This window comes from Schistocerca gregaria, chromosome 7 (genome assembly GCF_023897955.1).
Source record: "Schistocerca gregaria isolate iqSchGreg1 chromosome 7, iqSchGreg1.2, whole genome shotgun sequence".
Taxonomy (NCBI): domain Eukaryota; kingdom Metazoa; phylum Arthropoda; class Insecta; order Orthoptera; family Acrididae; genus Schistocerca; species Schistocerca gregaria.
In genome coordinates this window covers 128,632,708-128,651,071 of record NC_064926.1, presented here as the reverse complement: position 1 = coordinate 128,651,071, position 18,364 = coordinate 128,632,708, and the positions used below count along the sequence as shown (strand labels likewise).

Below are 18,364 nucleotides of genomic sequence, written 5' to 3'. Positions count from 1 at the left end.
GACTCCTCCAGAAACGGGGAATTCCAAAGAGGCGGGCAGCCAGCACGCCAGTATATTGGAGCGCTCAGACTAGATCGCCCGCAGGGGCAGCCGCAGCCCCACTCCGGCCGCTTATCGCGATGCCTGCAGCCTGTTGACGGTGCCGCGCACCGCCGTACGCTCCCGTCCGCTGATGTGTGGCTCCAGCAGCACAGCCGTCTCAACCATTCCTCACAGCTCCCTCGCGTCGTCACGCTCACACGAACAAACAGGTTATGTCAAGGGCGACGCATTCGTCCAGTGTAGTAAGTGAATCTTCGCGCTCTTTTAGAAACCATAAACGAGACTTGCGAAGAGTCACTGGACGACTCACTACCTGCTGAACATCTGCGGCACTTTTGATTACTTGTGTACGTAAATCATTCCCTGGTGAAGTAAAGAATTCACAAACCTACATTATGAAGGCCTCAGTTTTTTACTTAAGCCGGTATTACGCTATCAAATTTCTTTGTCAAAGATTTGATCAAAGATGTGATTAAATATAAAATTTTTCGTCAAAGTCCAAGATGGCTGACAACAACTTGTTATTAACCGCAGCAGTCGCACGTACCGCAATTGCATTGTGTGCATATGCGGAAAAGAAGTGGGGAAAAAAAGGAACCATACATACGAGGTTGACAGTCTGAAATTCTTGGGATTACAACTTGATAATAAATTCAGGTGGCAGGAGCACACCACAGAACTGCAGAAACGCCTTAACAAATCTGTATTTGCAGTTCGAGTGTTAGCGGACATAGGCAATATAAAAATGAAAAAGCTTGCATACTTTGCCTACTTTCATTTCATAATGTCACATGGGATAATATTTTGGGGTAAATCTTCAAGTCAAACAAAAGTATTCAGAGTCCAAAAGCGTGTAATACGTATTACTTGTGGAGTAAATTCACGGACGTCCTGAAGAAACCTCTTCAAAGAACTGGGTATACTGACTACTGCCTCTCAGTATATTTACTTCTTAATGAAATTTGTCCTAAATAATATATCTCTTTTTCCAACAAACAACTCAGTTCATACATACAATACCAGGAACAAAAATGATCTGCACAAGGAGTTAAAAGCACTTACTTTAGTTCAAAACGGGGTCCACTACTCAGAAACACTCATCTACAATAATTTGCCAGCAAACATAATAAATTTAGTTACAAATAAAGATCTGTTTAAAAGGAGCCTGAAAGACTTATTAGTGGCCAACTCCTTCTACTCCATTGACGAATTTTTTAATAGAAACAAATAATGTATTGTATTTATTCGTACTATTAGTATTGTTATCTTAGCTTTAAAAAAATTGACATGTTCCACATCCAAGAGGATCTCCTCAGCACGGATCTATGGAACGAAAAACCAATCTAATCTGGGTGAAGCCGTGTGTTTTACGAAGACACGATAAAAGCATCCAACAAAACTTCTTACGTGAGCTTACAGTGGAAGACGTCAAGTCGTACATCAATTACTTAAGAATGGATGAGCACACATTTCTGTATGTGCTCAGTGAAGTGTATCCTCATATCACAAAGCACAATATTCACGTAAGAACTGCTGCATCTTCAAAGGACATGCTCACTGTAACACTCCGATTCCTTGCTACAAGAGAGGGTTATGTTGTGTTGGGTTAGGTTAGGTCAGGTCAGGTCAGGTCAGGTAAGGTCTCCAATCTTCTTAATCTATTTTTGTATTCAGGGTACCTCACGTTGTAAAGCGCTTTATCAACTTCATACATCCCTATTAATTTTGTTTGTAATTATATTTACCAGCAATATTTATAAAAACACTACAGACGACAGAACGCTGCAGCGATGCTAGCTCTCCATGTGGTAACATGTCACATTGCAGTGAACAGAAGACAAGCGATGTCTTTGATCAAATCTACAGCGAGGCCCTAGATTTGATCAAATATTGGACGGCATTTGACAAAGTCCCTATTACACCATCAAATATCTTTGACAAAGATATTGGACAAAGAAATTTGATAGTGTAATACCGGCCTTAGCACCCACCTACTGTATCACCGCCACAACTCGTAAGGTGCCACTTACGTGGGGAGACATTTTTACCAGTTTTAATAAATTATTGTCTCTTATTGATGTATTCACGATAGTTGGCAAGTGCTGTAGTCCGTAGCCGGCCATGAGTCGGAGAGTATTTCCCACGCTGGCTGGCTAGGTGACGAATCGACCATATGTCGACCGTAGTGGGGTGGGGCTCGGCGCTGGACCCTAGCAACAAGCGTCAGCCTGGGAAATATACATGACGGGAAGTACCGCCATCTTGGCGCCAAAGTCACCCATTTTCTTTATTTATATTTAATAATCAAAGTCATTTATGACAACACGAATACTAGGAGAAGCCTCTGGATGTTTAAATTTATTTATCATAATTTTGCCTCGTTAAAATTCACAACCGTTCATTTACAAATACTTATCTTAATAAGTACGAACTTGACCGGAAATACACGAACTGTGACGAAACTAGTAAGAGATACGGACTGCGGGTCAAAGTCGGCAGTCGGCGTCTTCCTGTCTTGTTCTCGGTTACTAGTAGTTTGTGACATGAGTGTTTCATTAGTGATCTAATAGGAATAAAGTGATATACGACATTCTGAATGCTAATTTCTAATATGTAGATACCCCAAAGATGGTCGACAGCAATTTCAGGTAATTAGCTTCCACCGACAGAGACACCCAATGCGCCAATGACGCATCTTCCCGGGACGACATTTACGAGAGCTTCACCGCGCACAGGTAGGAAGAAATCCGACGACATGACCCACCAGAGTGGATCAAGGAAGGTCCGACTTAGACTCGCAAATTCCGGGTGTAAATGCTGACCAGTTATACTGTACGTCACATGTACCACCCTCTACGCCTCGCGGCTAAGCTGGGTATCAGTTTAGAAGCGAAGGGATCTTGCAAACTCAATCTACGTACCAAATCTACACCTGTGGGGTCTTTGGAAATCACCGATACAAATTTCTAGAATTTGCAGAGTAGACTGAGTACATAAAAAAATTTGGAAATTTGTGGTAAGGTACTATGGGACAAAACTGCTGAGGTCATCGCTCCCAAGACGTACACACTACTTAATCTAACGTAAACTAACTTAATCTAACGACAAAACACACACCCATGCCCGACGGAGGACTCGAACCTCCAGCGGGAGGGGCTGCGCAATCCGTGACATGCCGAATCAAACCGCGCCGCCACTCCGCGCAGAAACAGGGCAGTCATGGTGGGACGAGCGAGTTCTTACATCGGACTGGCTTATGTCATTTGATGTGTATCCTGCCTCTCTGACTCGATTCGAACCCCTTTCACGTGTCTGTGAGTGCAACAGGTGGCACAGAGTGTTGGAGTAGTATGGGTGTAGTTGTTCACCACCCAGAACATACCATAAGGTTCTGGGAGCAACATGCAATGCACGCGCAATTGCTCGTCTACTCGTTGGCGGGTTCTCTTCAACATGATCCATTACGGCCTCTTCCAAGTTGGGAGTGCGTCGCATTCTTGGAGCACCACAGTCGCGCCTGATCAAGGTACATCTCTCTCGAAACTGTTGCTTAGTTGTGGCGAAAAGGGTATGCGATGGAGTCGGAAGTTGTGGATAACGATCTTGATAAAGACGACGAGGAGCACATCCATTACCGGGAACTTCGCCGTACAGAATGATCATGTCGGTGTATTCTACAAATGCGTACTCAACCATGTTGCTCTAACACTCACAGACACGTGAATGAGACTAGAATCAGATCACAGGGACAGGACAGACGTCAAATGACGTCAGAAAACCCGACGTAACCCCCTCCCCCCTACATGAGCACCCTGTTGCAAACCTACTAAGCAAACATGCTTTCAAAGGGCTGCAGCACGGTAACGGTACATTTCCGGATATGGTTCACTAGTTACGATATTACGTACTCACACCCTTCTACAACTCCTAGAAGTTTGTAACGGAAATTTCCGAGCAACCTGTGTATTCTTCAATCAATCTTACGGACTGTGGTGTGGAATAGTTGGTGTACCATTGTCAATCCCCCCATTCTTGTTCCAGTCACGAATGGTGCACTGAAAGAACGACTGATCCTAAGCCCCCGTGTATGCTTCAGTCTCTCTAATTTATCTTCGTGTTAGAAGAGACCTGCACAAGATAGAATAGACTGGCGAGCTGCAATAAACCAGTCTTCGGACGGAAAAACGCCACCACGACAACAACGACAATAACAACAACAGCAACAACAACAAGAACAATAAGAAAAGATGTGGAAACAGTAAACTGATTACTCTTCTACTAATGTACCGCAGGCCGGGTGGCCGAGCGGTTCTAAGCGCTTCAGTCAGGAACTGCGCGACCGCTACGTTCGCAGGTTCGAATCCTGCCTCGGGCATGGATGTGTGCGATGTCCTTAGGTTGGTTAGGTTTAAGTAGTTCTAAATTCTAGGGGACTAATGACCTCAGATGTTAAATCCCATAGTGCTCAGAGCCATTTGAACCATTTGTACCAACTAACCGAAGCCTGCCACCTGATTTATCTGCGACAGCCTGTGTGATCGCCCCATTTCATCTCCCTATAAAGTTTACACCCAGCGATTTGTATGTGTTGACCTGTTATAACTGTGAATCGTGGGTACTATAGTCGTAGAATACCTATATCATTTTGTGAAGTCCATAATTTTACATTTCTGTACATTTAAAGCAAGTTGCAAATCTTTGCACAACTTGAAATCTTACAAGATACGGATGATGGTTCGTTACACACTGTGTTATCTAAGGTTGCCTCAGATTGCCGCGGGAGCAGTACTATGTCACCATACTGATGTGCACCTCAATCGGTGGTACCAGCAAACAGCAATAAAAGACTTTAAAACCGCCACCACACTCCTGCCAATCGAAACAGAGCTTCAGTCCTCTTGACAACTGAGACGATTTGCAACAGTGGCCGAAACAGTGGACTACATAACAAAATGACGAAGCGTTCACGTAGCCGGAGAAAATGTGCTGAAGATGAAAACGGCCGTTGATGCCTACACTCGCACAGATTTGTGATACGCTCGCGAGGCACAAGCTCAGTGGTTATGCGCATGTGTACGTGTGCAGTTCGTCTCTGTAAAGCCGTCGGCGCGCGGACGCAAACGTTGGTCGTCCAATGCGCTGCTAACCGCCGAGAAACGATGCGACTCGTGCATACGGTACGTCGGTGTGGTATACGTTACAGGGGCAGTTGAAGGCTGTAACTGGCTCGCAAATCGCACTATTTACGACATGGACTTGCGCAAAATTCCTATGGTAGCTCTATTAAAACGCATAATTGCTTCCTTTACAATATACTAGTCATCTTGTTCTGTCTCTAGTACACATGAATGAAAACTTCAATATCTACTAACATGCTCTATTAAAACGAACATTGGGCCGGTCGGTGTGGCCGAGCGGTTCTAGGAGCTTCAATCCGGAACCGCGCGGCCACTACTGTCACAAGTTCGAATCCTGCCTCGGGCATGGATGTGTATGATATTACTTAGGTTAAAGTAGTTCTAGGAGACTGATGACCTCAGATATAAAGTCCCATAGTGCTTAGGGCCATTTGAAACATTTTTGAAAACAAACATTTCCTCCCCTGTCCATGTACTAATCATGTTGTTTTGTCCCCACAACACATTAATAAGAACTTCAGTATCTATTAACATGTCATAAGGCAAAAGGAAAGTCAGTAAGGACATCGGCATGTAAAAGTTGCATTATAAATAGTGCGATGCAAATTTACAACATTTCTCCACAGAAGATAAAAAATATTTAATCATCCTCGCTTTTCGGTGTAACCTAGACGCCGTAACTGTTCCTACTCAGTAGCAGAACCATCACAACACGTGAAACACAAAACTTGAAATGGGGGAGTGCCAAATATTTTACTGCAAATAGTGAAATAAAGCCGGTCGAACAAACTCACACTACAGAAAGAGCGCACTTATATTTACATAACATCGAAATTATAGAATATTTTTCTGTCAAAGTATCTGAACCATTAGAGAAAGCGAAGGCCAGGAAAAAAAATTAGTTTCAAACAACGCATCTCGCGTCCCAGTGCTTACCTGAGTCTTTACTCATCACGGTATATCGACAATAAATAATTTATAACCTTTTGTTCATCGTACCACTTCCTGAAAGCTTTAGTTGGAGATAAGTTATTAACTGCCATTTAATTGTAATAATTTGCACTAAAAACAAAGCGTTTTTGATGTATCCTCAATATTCCATTGCCTGTAAAGGGCACACTTTCATATTACGCAAGTTACAATAATTCTTCAACCATCAATATGACGATTCCCCCCTCATTTTATTGCAACAAATCGCACAAGTAATTAATGATTTTCTGGAGATCCGAAATTTCTGGTGCTTAGAAACACTGTATATATACACATGGGCTTCAATTCAAAGCCAAAATGGCGTCTCGGGACTCTGTACTGTAGAAACATACGACTTAAGGTAGCGTTGTTCCACCTCATTGGTGAACTCTCAGAGAATATCTGACGTGATAGATATAATGCTGCACTTTCGGAAAGACACCCCAAACGTGCTTTTTTGACGCTATGACGTCAGAAACTCGGCACGCTCAACGCTCAGCGTTCGAGCCCAAGATCCGTGTATCGACGGCGTAAGGCACACCTGGTACACTTGTCGAACTCTGTGACGACCTACGATGTGGTGTACTAACCCGGTGCGCTGTTGGCGAAGATTACAGATGTGTCCAAGTCGTTTCTTCCGGTAGGTAGTGCACTTCTCTCAAAGGCGATTGATAGTCTTTCTGTCGAAATTAGGAGCTCAAGACTCAGTTTCATATTCTACTTCTCTCTAACCTTCTAATGAGCTCTTTCCAGAAGTGCAAAGGAAGAAACGTCTGATCACAATCATTTCTGAAGGAAAGCTGGGATGTGCGCAAGGTTCAGATATAGGTTCCCGGCGGAAAATTTGATTAGGAGTCTAGCTCTGTGTTTCTACTGCTTGTGTGACGCGCGGCGATTTCCCATGGGTTCTCCTTTGCAGAGTTCCAGCCTTAAGCGAACAGTGGGAACATGGCACATCAAGCAACGGAAAGGAGGCTGTCAAGCCTAGTAAAAAATTCGCATTCGTCTGCGAACAAAGTTCACATGGATCAAATAAGACTGGGATTCCTAAGAGCCGTATCATTTCTCCACAAACCAACAATCGTCAGCCATAAGACATAATGGTAAATCAAGTCCAGACGTAATCTATTACACAGATTCCAAACACAGATTAGAAGCATATACAGCACTTTTAGTCCCCAAGAACGCGCTAATGAAGTCCAGTCTACTCCATCGTAAGTGTAGGTTTAAAACTGCGTTACAGGAAATAGGACATTTATAGTCCAGTTAACTGTTGTGATTAATATGTATTACGTACGAGGAACAGAAAACTTAGGCAAATAAAAGAATAAAGTAGTAGAAAATTGGAGCCATCTCAAGCAACCAGAATAAAAGAAAATTTTAAAATAGGTAATTTAAGTACGACATATTATATGTAGGAATCAAAAAAAGATACACCACTGGCCATTAAAATTACTACAACACGAAGATGACGTGCTACAGACACGAAATTTAACCGACAGGAAGAAGATGCTGTGATATGCAAATGATTAGTTTTTCAGAGTATTCACACAAGGTTGGCGCCGGTGGCTAAACCTACAACGTGTTGACATGACGAAAGTTTCCAACCGATTTCTCATACACAAACAGCAGTTCACCGGCATTGCTTGGTGAAACGTTGTTGTGATGCCCCGTGTAAGGAGGAAAAAATGCGTACCGTCACGTTTCCGATTTTGATAAAGGTCGGATTGTAGAGTATCGCGATTGCGGTTTATGGTATCGCGATATCGCTGCTCGCGTTGGTCGAGATCCAATGACTGTTAGCAGAATATGGAATCGGTGGGTCCAGGAGGGTAATACGGAACGCTGTGCTGAATCCCAACGGCCTCGTATCACTAGCAGTCGAGATGACAGGCATCTTATCCGCATTGCTGTAACGCATCGTGCAGCCACGTCTCGATTCCTGAGTCAACAGATGATGACGTTTACAAGACATCAACCAATTGCACGAACAGTTCGACAACGTTTGCAGCAGCATGGACTAACAGCTCGGAGACCATGGCTGCGGTTATCGTTGACGCTGCATCAGAGGCAGGAGCGCCTGCGATGGTGTACTCAACGACGAACCTGGCCTCACGAATGGCAAAATGTCATTTTTTCGGATAAATCCAGCTTCTGTTTACAGCATCATGATGGTCACATCCGTGTTTGGCGACATCGCGGTGAACGCACATTGGAAGCGTGTATTCGTCGTCGCCATACTGGCGTATTACCCGGCGAGATGGTATGGGGTGCCATTGGTTACACGTCTCGGTCATCTCTTGTTCGCATTGACGGCACTTTCAACAGTGGAAGTTACATTTCAGATGTGTTACGACCCTTCATTCGCTCCCTGCGAAACCCTACATTTTTGTACGGTCGTTTCTGGATACAGAAAATGTTCGACTGCTGCCCTGGTCAGCACATTCTCCAGATCTCTCGCCAACTGAAAACGTCTGGTCAATGGTGGCCGAGCAACTGGCTCGTCACAGTACGCCAGTCACTACTCTTGATAAACTGTGGTAACGTGTTGAAGCTGCATGGGCAACTGTAGCTGTACACGCCATCCAAGCTCTGTTTGACTCAACGCCTAAGCGTATCAAGGCCGTTGTTAGGCCCAGAGGTGGTTGTGCTGGGTACTGATTTGTCAGGATCTAAGCACCCAAATTGCTTGAAAATGTTATCACATGTCAGTTCTAGTATAATATATTTGTCCAATGAATACCCGTTTATCATCTGCATTTCTTCTTGGTGTAGCAGTTTTAATGGCCAGTAGTGTAAATGAAAGGTACAAAAAATGCTTCAAAAGGCTCTGAGCATTATGGGACTCAACTACTGTGGTCAGTAGTCCCCTAGAACTTAGAACTACTTAAACCTAACTAACCTAAGGACATCACACACATCCATGCCAGAGGCAGGATTCGAACCTGCGACCGAAGCAGTCGCACGGTTCCGGACTGCGCGCCTAGAACCGCGAGACCACCGCGGCCGGCGGAAAGGTTCAGAAAGATAAGATTAGCACATGAGAGATTACGATGCGCCACTGTCTGGGTACCTGATGGGGAAAGAATAGCCCCACAGTCGGTTTATTACTGTGCACTGATGTGTCAAAGTGATACGGCACCTCCTGTTACTGTATTGACGTCCTTTCGCCCGGAGTAGTGGAGCAACTCAACAAGTCGCTGGGAGTCCTCTGCACAAATGTTGATCCGTGCTGTCTCTATAGCTGTCCATGATTATAAAACTGTTGTATGTCAGTGCAGGATGTATTTTGCACGAACTGACCTCTCGATTATGTCCCATAAATGTATGACCGGAAGCATGTCGGGCAATCTGGATGATACGCTCAAACTGTTCACTATGTTCTTCAAACCAATGGCCAACAACTGTTGCCCTGAGACAAGGCGCACTGTCATCCATAACACACAGTCATTTTGACCTCAATGATCTCAGTTGCATCAGAGACACCAGTCCATTCCGTGTAAACGCAGCCCACACACCTATGGAGCCAGCACTACCTTGCATGGTTCGTTGTTGACAACTTGGGCCCATACCTTCGTGCGGTCTGCGCCACACTCGAACCCTATCATCGCCTGTTGCCAAGTGAAATCTGGACTCAAATGACCATGCCACGATTTTCCAGTGGTCTAGGGTCCAAGAGAGGCACCGCAGGTGATATCACGGTGTTATCAAAGCCTTTTGCTTCGGTCGTCTCCCGCCATCGCCTATTAACGCTAAATTTCGCAGCGCTGTCCTATCGCAGACGTTCGTCGTACTTCTCACACTGATTCCTGTGGTTATTTCGTGCAGTGTTGCTTGTCTGTTACCACTGACAAATCTACGCAAACGCAGCTGCTCTCGGTCGTTAAGTCAACGCTGTCGGTCATACGTTGTCCGTGCTGAGAGACAATGCCTAATATTTGGCTTTGTAGGAACACTCTAGACACTGTGGAACTCGGAATATTGACCAAGGCCGAAATGGGATGTCCGACGCATCGACCTCCATTTACCATGCCGCGTTCAGAGTCTGTTAACTCCCGTCGTGCGGCCATAATCACGTCGGAAACATTTTCACATGAATCGCCTGAATACAAATAACAGCTCCGCCAGTGCACTGTCCCTCCCCTTTTATAACTTGTGTGTGCGCTGCTACCGCCATCTGTATATGTGCATATCTCTGTCCCATGAGTCATTGTATGTACAACTCATCATCAGTAATGGTCCTACGTTTTTCTTTGCAGACGCTGCAATACGAGGGCGTGCACTTCCACTAAAGGTATGTACTACTTCAATCTACAACTAGGTTAAAATTAGTATTACAGCATGATGAGGCAAAATATTATCGCCATCTGTTTTCAAGCGTATTGGTCACGAAATACGTTGGTGATTCTACGTCTCATGGATTCGACACAAGTCCTTGGTAGGTTTCCGGAGGTGTGTAGTACCACACGCCTACGCACTGATCACGCAGTTGCCATAAGTTACTGTCCTGTGGTTTATAGACGCAGAGCTGGCGTCCGCAAGCGTCCAAGACGTATCCATCGCCTTCACATCTGGTAGCCATGACTTCCATGTGAGTGTACTATAATGCTCTTCAAAGCACTGTAGCATAAATTAGGCCCCACTAATGTATTAGGTAGTGGGTTATTATGTTGCATGTATTTGAAGAATATTGTAGCACGAGTGTGGCCTTCTTACAACGACAGTTACCACGTTGGAAGACGCAAGACATCGGGCATGAATGAATGCAGGTAGTCTGCAGTAATGTCTATTTAGTCCATGGCTAACATCGCGCTTTCGATTACTACCACAGGTCCCGCGGAAGCTAGATGAATTTCCCCACATAGCATACTGAGCCCATTGACTTGCGTCAGTGGCTGTTTCGAGCTGCCGCAGTCCAATCTCAATGAATCCAAGTTCATTGGCATCATAGCTGACGATCATATTGGGTCACCATGGAAATTCTTAACGATCGTCTGCTGCGTAGGCCCATGTTTACCAGTGTTCGCTGAACAGTATGCTTCGATGCACTTGTGTTTATAGCTGCACTGTTCTGCTTCGTGAGCTATAGAACAAGACCGCCACCTGTCCTACTTTAAAAAGCGGGAAACCTCGATCACCAGATCTGTGAAGAGACGTGGATGGCCGACAACTTATCGCCTACTCTTAGTTTCACCATCCTTCAAATACTTTCCAGCAAGAAGCGAAAAGCCGGCCATTTTCCCCTTTTCGTGATGCTCATTCCCAGGCGCCGGGCCATAACAATCTGCTCTTTGTCTCAAAGTCGCTTATGTCAGCGGATTTCCCAACTTGTGGCCCATGTAATTGCCTTTCTTTTTTTAGTGTGTGTGAATTCTTATGGGACTTAACTGCTAAGGTCATTAGTCCCTAAGCTTACACACTATTTAACCTAAATTATCCTAAGGACAAACAAACACGACCGGCCGGTGTGGCCGTGCGGTTCTAGGCGCTTCAGTCTGGAACCGTGTAACCGCTACGGTCGCAGGTTCGAATCCTGCCTCGGGCATGGATGTGTGTGATGTCCTTAGGCTAGTTAGGTTTAAGTAGCTCTACGTTCTAGGGGACTTATGACCACAGATGTTAAGTCCCATAGTGCTCAGAGCCATCTGAGCCATTTTTTGAACAAACAAACACAACCATGCCCGAGGGAGGACTCGAACCTCCGCCGGGACCAGCCGCACTGCAGCGCCTAGCACCGCTCGGCTAATCCCGCGCGGCACCAGGTGCTGTTGAATCTCGCGGTGTGCAGTGGTCATGTTATAGCATATCGTTACATGTCATGTCGCCTATTGCTGTTCATCAGAGATAAAATGTCTATATCAAATTCTGGTGAAATACAGGCGGACCAAAATAATTTTACTATCTTGTCTATAAATAAATGCGGTTACTAATTTTCCATGTCTTATGTGAGGCCATTTTATCAAGAAAAATGTAGTGGAAAGTTAGTTACATGATTCGATCTTTCGGAAATGAGAAGAAGCACACAAATTGCATTTTAGAGATGCTGAAACGATCGTTCCGCTGGGAAATTAGTCTCTGAAGTAAGTAGCTACTCAGCTTTAAAAACCTTCTCACGTCTCCGAACAATGTAACGTCGATGTGTTACTGTGGTTCTGATAGCGTTTTGTTCTGTTGCGGGCTCCAGGAAACGTTCAGTTGTTCATAAATATTGACGACTAAAACATGAAACTCATTATGCACTTCCGCGGTATTTGCATCTATAGCGGATGGCAACACATAGAAATACGTAATTGTGCAACACGCTATCAGTTATCAATTAGCCTCAGTATGTTATGCAGTACATGAGAAACAGTTTTAACCCCTTTTTTTGTACTAATCAGACTGCGTTATGATGACTGTTTGGCAGCAAAAATATGAAGTTATATATACATAACTGAACGTTACTTTAAATTTAAGAGTTTTTTGTTCGAACCACAAAGATAATAATCTCTGTATGGAAACAAATCAAACGTGGCAGTTCATCATTTTTGTTTTCACAGACGTTAGACAACTGGGAGAATATGAATCGTCAGACGCAAAATGTTACCAGTAGATGGATGAAACTTAATGATCGCTCTAAAGTTAACTTGATCCTGTATAGAAGTTCTGTAACAAAAGTGCCCGAGCAGCGAACCAAACTACAATTTAACTGTGGCTGGTCGAAGCTGTTTACCTTGCAGCTGATTAATCTCTCTTTAAGTAGCACGAGCTTCGGTGGAAACTGCTTATCCCTGACATAAAGTGTCTCTCAAACAACAGTTCATGCTCAGCAAAATCTCCTGACATCTAAAAGTACCAGAGTACTCCTTACCCCCCCCCTCCCCTCTAGAATGTGCCAGCTCATTTTCTAAGAACTCTAAGTCAACCAAGTGTGCCCACCGCACTTAGCCCGAACATTCATTGACGTCTAGTAATCAACAGTGTTTCCCCGTATTCCATGAAGAATCGCAGCTGTATTGCTGGCTAATGGTTGACCAACCCCTTGTGAATAAATCATTCCCATGTAAGTAAAGGTGATCACATTATTTTGCCTATCCCCTGTACGTTTTACGAATATATGCCGTTTGAAGTTTAGAGAACACAGAAAATTTAGCGAAAACGCGTTGTTATTGATACAATATATCAATAAAATGACGGGAAACGTCAGATTGTATTGTTCTTGATAAGATTTGTTGTAATCGTTAAGTGTAATGCAGTAACGTAGTGTATTGGATAGAGACGAGTAGTTACGAAGCAATGAGTGGCTGGCTGGATTCTCGTTATTTCCAATTTTGTTTGTCCCCTTCGCGTTTTCTAAGAGCTTCGGGGACGTTTTTATTAATTTAATAGAAGTATATTCAATATTATGGAAAAATAGTGCGAGCTCTCTCATGAGTCAGTTTATTCGATTTTGTGGCAATACCAAGGAGCATGCACCAACGAATTGCAAGATTTCTTTCTATGTCAGTGCAAGCAAAAAAAAATTTAGATTATGGTATACATAATTCTTCAATAAATACCGTTTTATCGTTTTGCACACACACACACACACACACACATACACACACACACACACACACACACACACACACACACACACACACACACACACTTACTTACATGTTAAACCGCAATACTGCAGTGATTTTTTTTTCTGGCTTAATGTACAAGAGATAGTCCTATTTGCAGTAGGATATTTTGTAACTTCCAGTTTCAAGTCTTGCATTTCGCATTTTCTAAAAACTCTGTTACGTCAAGGAAAGAGTGACAAAGTAAGAATGAACTTTGGGCTCCACTACAGACTGAGGTAAATTATTATACAGTTTTTATCATGTGTTGAAAAGTATTGTAAATTTGTATCGTACTATTTTTAACGGAACGTTTAAAAGATGGTACCCTTACAGACTGAAGATTCCTTTTTGTCTTATAACATATTCGTCTATATTGAAGTTTTTCTTTAGGTAGGAAGCAAAAAGTGACGGGAATTTCTTAATTTCACGGTCTTTACACATCAGATTTTCAAACCGTTTTTTTTAATCTTGTTGGTACACATGTTCTTGATAACTATTTGCATTTTCAGCTGTCTGAATATTTAGTTTTTTGCTGACAGTCGAAAAGGTTAACCACTTTTTCGAGTGTTCGGCAAAATTTTAGTTACCAAGAAGATGGATCAAAGAATATGGATCAAATTTTGCTTGAAAAATGGAATAAACTGCAGCATCACATTCGAAATGTTGATTGTGGATTTGGGCGAATCTACAATGAGTAAGACAAGAGTTTAAAGATTTCAAAGCACACGAGAGCGCGTTAAAGACGACGACCGTACTAGACGCCATAGCACAGCAGTTGCTGACAACAGAACTTACTGGCAGAAGAAATTAAGAAAATAGTACTGAAAAATTGCCGAATCACCATCAGAGAGGTTGCTGATGATGTCGGAATGCTCTTTGGCTTATGCCGAGCAATTTTTTTTCGGATGTTTTGGGCATGAAACGTGTAGCAACAAACTTTGTTCTGAAATTGTCGAGTTTCGACCAAAAATGACTTCGTGAAGACATCACCCAGGAACTGTTGAATGAAGTCGACAAAGATCCGGAACTTCTACAGAAGTTTATAGCAGATGACGAAACATGGATATACGTGTATGACGTTGAAACTAAGGCCCAATCGTCCCAACGGATCCAAGACCGAAAAAAAAGTCCCCTTCCGCCGGAGGTTCGAGTCCTCCCTCGGGAATGAGTGTGTGTGTTGATCTTAGCATAAGTTAGTTTGAGTTAGTTTATAGAGTGTGTAAGTCTAGGGACAGATGACCTCAGCAGTCAAGTCCCTTAGCGATTCACACACATTTGAACATTTGAAAAAACTTCGATCACATGTGGACGATTCTTCTCACTGTTTTCTTCGATTGACATGGGTTAGTGCATCACGATTTACTGCCTTATGGTCGTAATGTCGATAAGGAATTCTACCTGCTTTAAGCAATCCGAAGAAAAAGACCAGAAATGTGGCAAAACCGCAAGTGGGAACTGCATCACGATAATGCTCCCTCTCACGCCACGGCGCTTGTTCGCTATTTTTTTTTTTAGCAAAAAACAAAACTTTTATGTTGCCTCAGCCACCGGACATGACCTTCTGCAATTCCTCCCAATTCTCGAGGCCGAAGAGAACCATGACAGGACGTAGTTTGGCCGCCATTTATGAGACAGAAACAGAATCGCTGAAGGAGCTGTACGCCAAACGAAAATGAGTTCCAGAAGCGACTCCAAGACTGGAAAAAGAACTGGCACAAGTGAGTTACATGTGAGGGGCATTCCTTTAAAGGGTATAAGGTTGATGATGATGAATAAATAAACATACTTTAAGAAAAGCAAAAATTATTGTTAGTTTTTGATTTCACCTCGTACGTGTACTATAGACAGGACAACGTGACCGGCATTTGACGAGGGAGGAAATGTGTGATTTCGCAGAACTAACGTAGGAAATATACTCCCGTTGATTTCTGTAAAAAAAAAAAAAATGTGTGATTTGCGAGTCAGATACAGCCAACAAGTTGTAAGACGTGTATATTTATATGGTCTATGGTCAAGTCACAATTCATGAAAGATGTTTACATTTTAATTAATAGGATTAAGTAGAAATAATTAATATTTGTCATTTTGGAAATAATTCTGCTAGCAGGGAATGTCTGCACCAAAGTATTATTGGCGGAAGAGACGGCAGATTGATACAGTTTTAAAAAGGGTAGGAGAGATTGCGTATGGATACATTTTAAGAAAAGAGCGGGAGAGACCGCACATTAGCGTTCGTAGGAAGTCAGTAGTAAGCGAGAAGTGAAGCGAGTCGGTAGCAGGTCTGAAGCGAGAGGTTGAGAGGAGCGGTGTGCCTGCCAGCCACCAGCCATGATTTACAAGAGATTATAAACGGATGTGCAGAGACATCAGCTAACTATTATCTTAAGAGTAACTAATATTATTGAATTATTTTTTTTAGAAACTCGTGACTACTGAAGGTATACTTGCGCAATGCTGGTTGTAATATTATTGTAAAAAGTAAGTCCCATTTGAACGTTTGTAAAATCATTTCATTACCAACAGCAAATATTTGAAGAATCGTTTTCAGAATATAATGAATTTTTGCCAGCAATATTGCATTGCTGGTTATAATCCATCCCAGAAACCGTCACCTTAAAACTTTGCAAAATTTTATTGTTGCCAAGAAAAAGTTTAACTATTAATTACGTAACTTCAGTCAAATTAATTAAAGAATAACGTCAGCTTTGGTAATAAATACAGCTACTTATTATAACAGCCCACCAGCGTCTAATAGGGTATAGTGAAACAGAGTAAGTATATTCATGTCGCAGTTCGATGTGGCAGTCAGATGGCGATCCAGTAACAGTAAAAAAGGTAAGGAACAGTTTTGGGTTATTGCAGGTAACGCCTGAGGGCCACGACGACGACACATTATATGTTTCGTCGAAATAATCAGAAAATCAGTTTTAATAAGCAGCATTTAAATTTGTATGCGAAGATTGCACTTATTATTATTGAGAAAGAGAATTAATTTCAAAGGGAAGATTTCATTTGTTATTATTAAGCAAGAGATAGAAATCCTCAGGGAAGGTGGTTCAAATGGCTCTGAGCACTGTGGGACTTAACTGCTCTGATCATCAGTCCCCTAGAACATAGAGCTACTTAAAGCCTAAGGACAACACACATATCCATGCCCGAGGCAGGATTCGAACCTACGACCGTAGCGGTCGTGAGGTTCCACACTGTAGCGCCTAGAACCGCTCTGCCACTCCGACTGGCCTTAAGGGAAGGTTTCATACGTTATTGTAGGAGGGAAGGTTGCGTAACAAAAGAGATATAGAAGAGACGGGAAGGTTTCAAACTCTCTATCGCTGCGGTCGCAAATAAAGTTAACGAGCAAGTCCCATATGAGTCGGGCGCCGTGCTTGAGCGGTTGGTTTTAATGTCCCCGCGTATATCTGCGTTAGTTCCCTCCTCTCGTGTGAGGATGGCTGCGACCAATGTGCGAGGTGCGAGGCTGACGCGAAAACATTATAGCCGTATGTACACAACTGTACTCAACAGGGGGTGATATGCTTTTCGCCGGAGGAGAAACCTATCAGGCAACACGTAACGTATAGTATGTTAACCTACGTTGAAAGGAGTATAGCGATGAGTTTAGTGGAAGATTCTAAGTAGTTCTGAGAACTGCGAGGTCACGAGGCGGCACGCTTCCGGAAGCGACTGTACCGCGCCACGCCGGCCCGTATGGAATCCGGACCGATCGGTCTTTCCTCCAGTCGCTCGGTTATTTTCGCCGCAAGAGCGAAAAAGCCCGGCGCCGAACAATGGCCAATAAGAAACGGCGGCGGAGTGAAAAGCAGTTAAAGTTTTCAGTAAAATATTATATCACATTCGGCGGCCGCGGGGCCGCCCCGTTAAGATCGCATCTCGGCCTCCGCCTCCGCCGCCCCCGCACCGCCGCCCCCCGGTGAGTCTCGTTCTTGCGCGGATGTTCGGCATTAAAACTCAGCAGGCTGAAAACTTGTTTCGCGTCCGGCGGTCTCGAAACCCAAACTTTTTCCTTTTTTCTTCACAGTCGTTTAGAGCTTGTCTGCACGGACTACGTGTTTTCAGAACAGGCTGTTTTATAGGCTTGCTGTTGGAATAAGGTCGTACTGTTCGCAACGAATCAGCGACGAGGTTGCTTTCGTTTTTCAACGCACCGCCAAGTGCTGTACCTTGCTGGACTCATTTGACGATGTGAACTGCAGGCTAATAAAAGTAACAGCTTGGCAGACTCGGAAGATTGGAAGCGAAAGAACAAGTTTTCCGACAAGGTCGTGATCGCATTGCAGGCAGTGCGAAAGTTGTCAGCTACCGTCCTACATAACTTACTTCTCGGCAGTATGGCTGCACCACTCTGCGTTGAGAGGGAACACTCGTAAAACAGTTCAAGAAGGTTGGGTTGATTTGACGGAGGAGACCAAACTGAGAGGTCATCGGTTTCAACCGATTAGGGAAGGAAGTCGGCCGTGCCCTTTGAAAGGAACCATCTCAGCATTTGCCTGAAGCGATTTAGGGAAATCAAGGAAAACCTTAATTAGGATGGCCGCACGCGGGATTGAACCGTCGTCCTCCCGATTGCGAGTCCAGTGTGCTAACCACTGGTCTACCACGTTCGGT

At 43.7% G+C, this 18,364-nt stretch overlaps 1 protein-coding gene across 2 annotated transcripts in view; it reads left to right on the top strand.

Moving 5' to 3' along the window:
* The window catches only part of LOC126281600 (semaphorin-2A-like), a 944,484-nt gene that overhangs the window by 286,731 nt on the left and 639,389 nt on the right, over positions 1-18,364 (top strand). The window contains exon 3 of one of the 2 annotated variants that reach the window (XM_049980701.1): positions 10,409-10,443. The exons of the other annotated variant lie outside the window; for it this stretch is intronic. The gene's annotated coding sequence lies outside the window, so the exon portion shown is untranslated. The remainder of the gene's footprint in view (positions 1-10,408; positions 10,444-18,364) is intronic. 2 annotated transcript variants of the gene reach the window in all.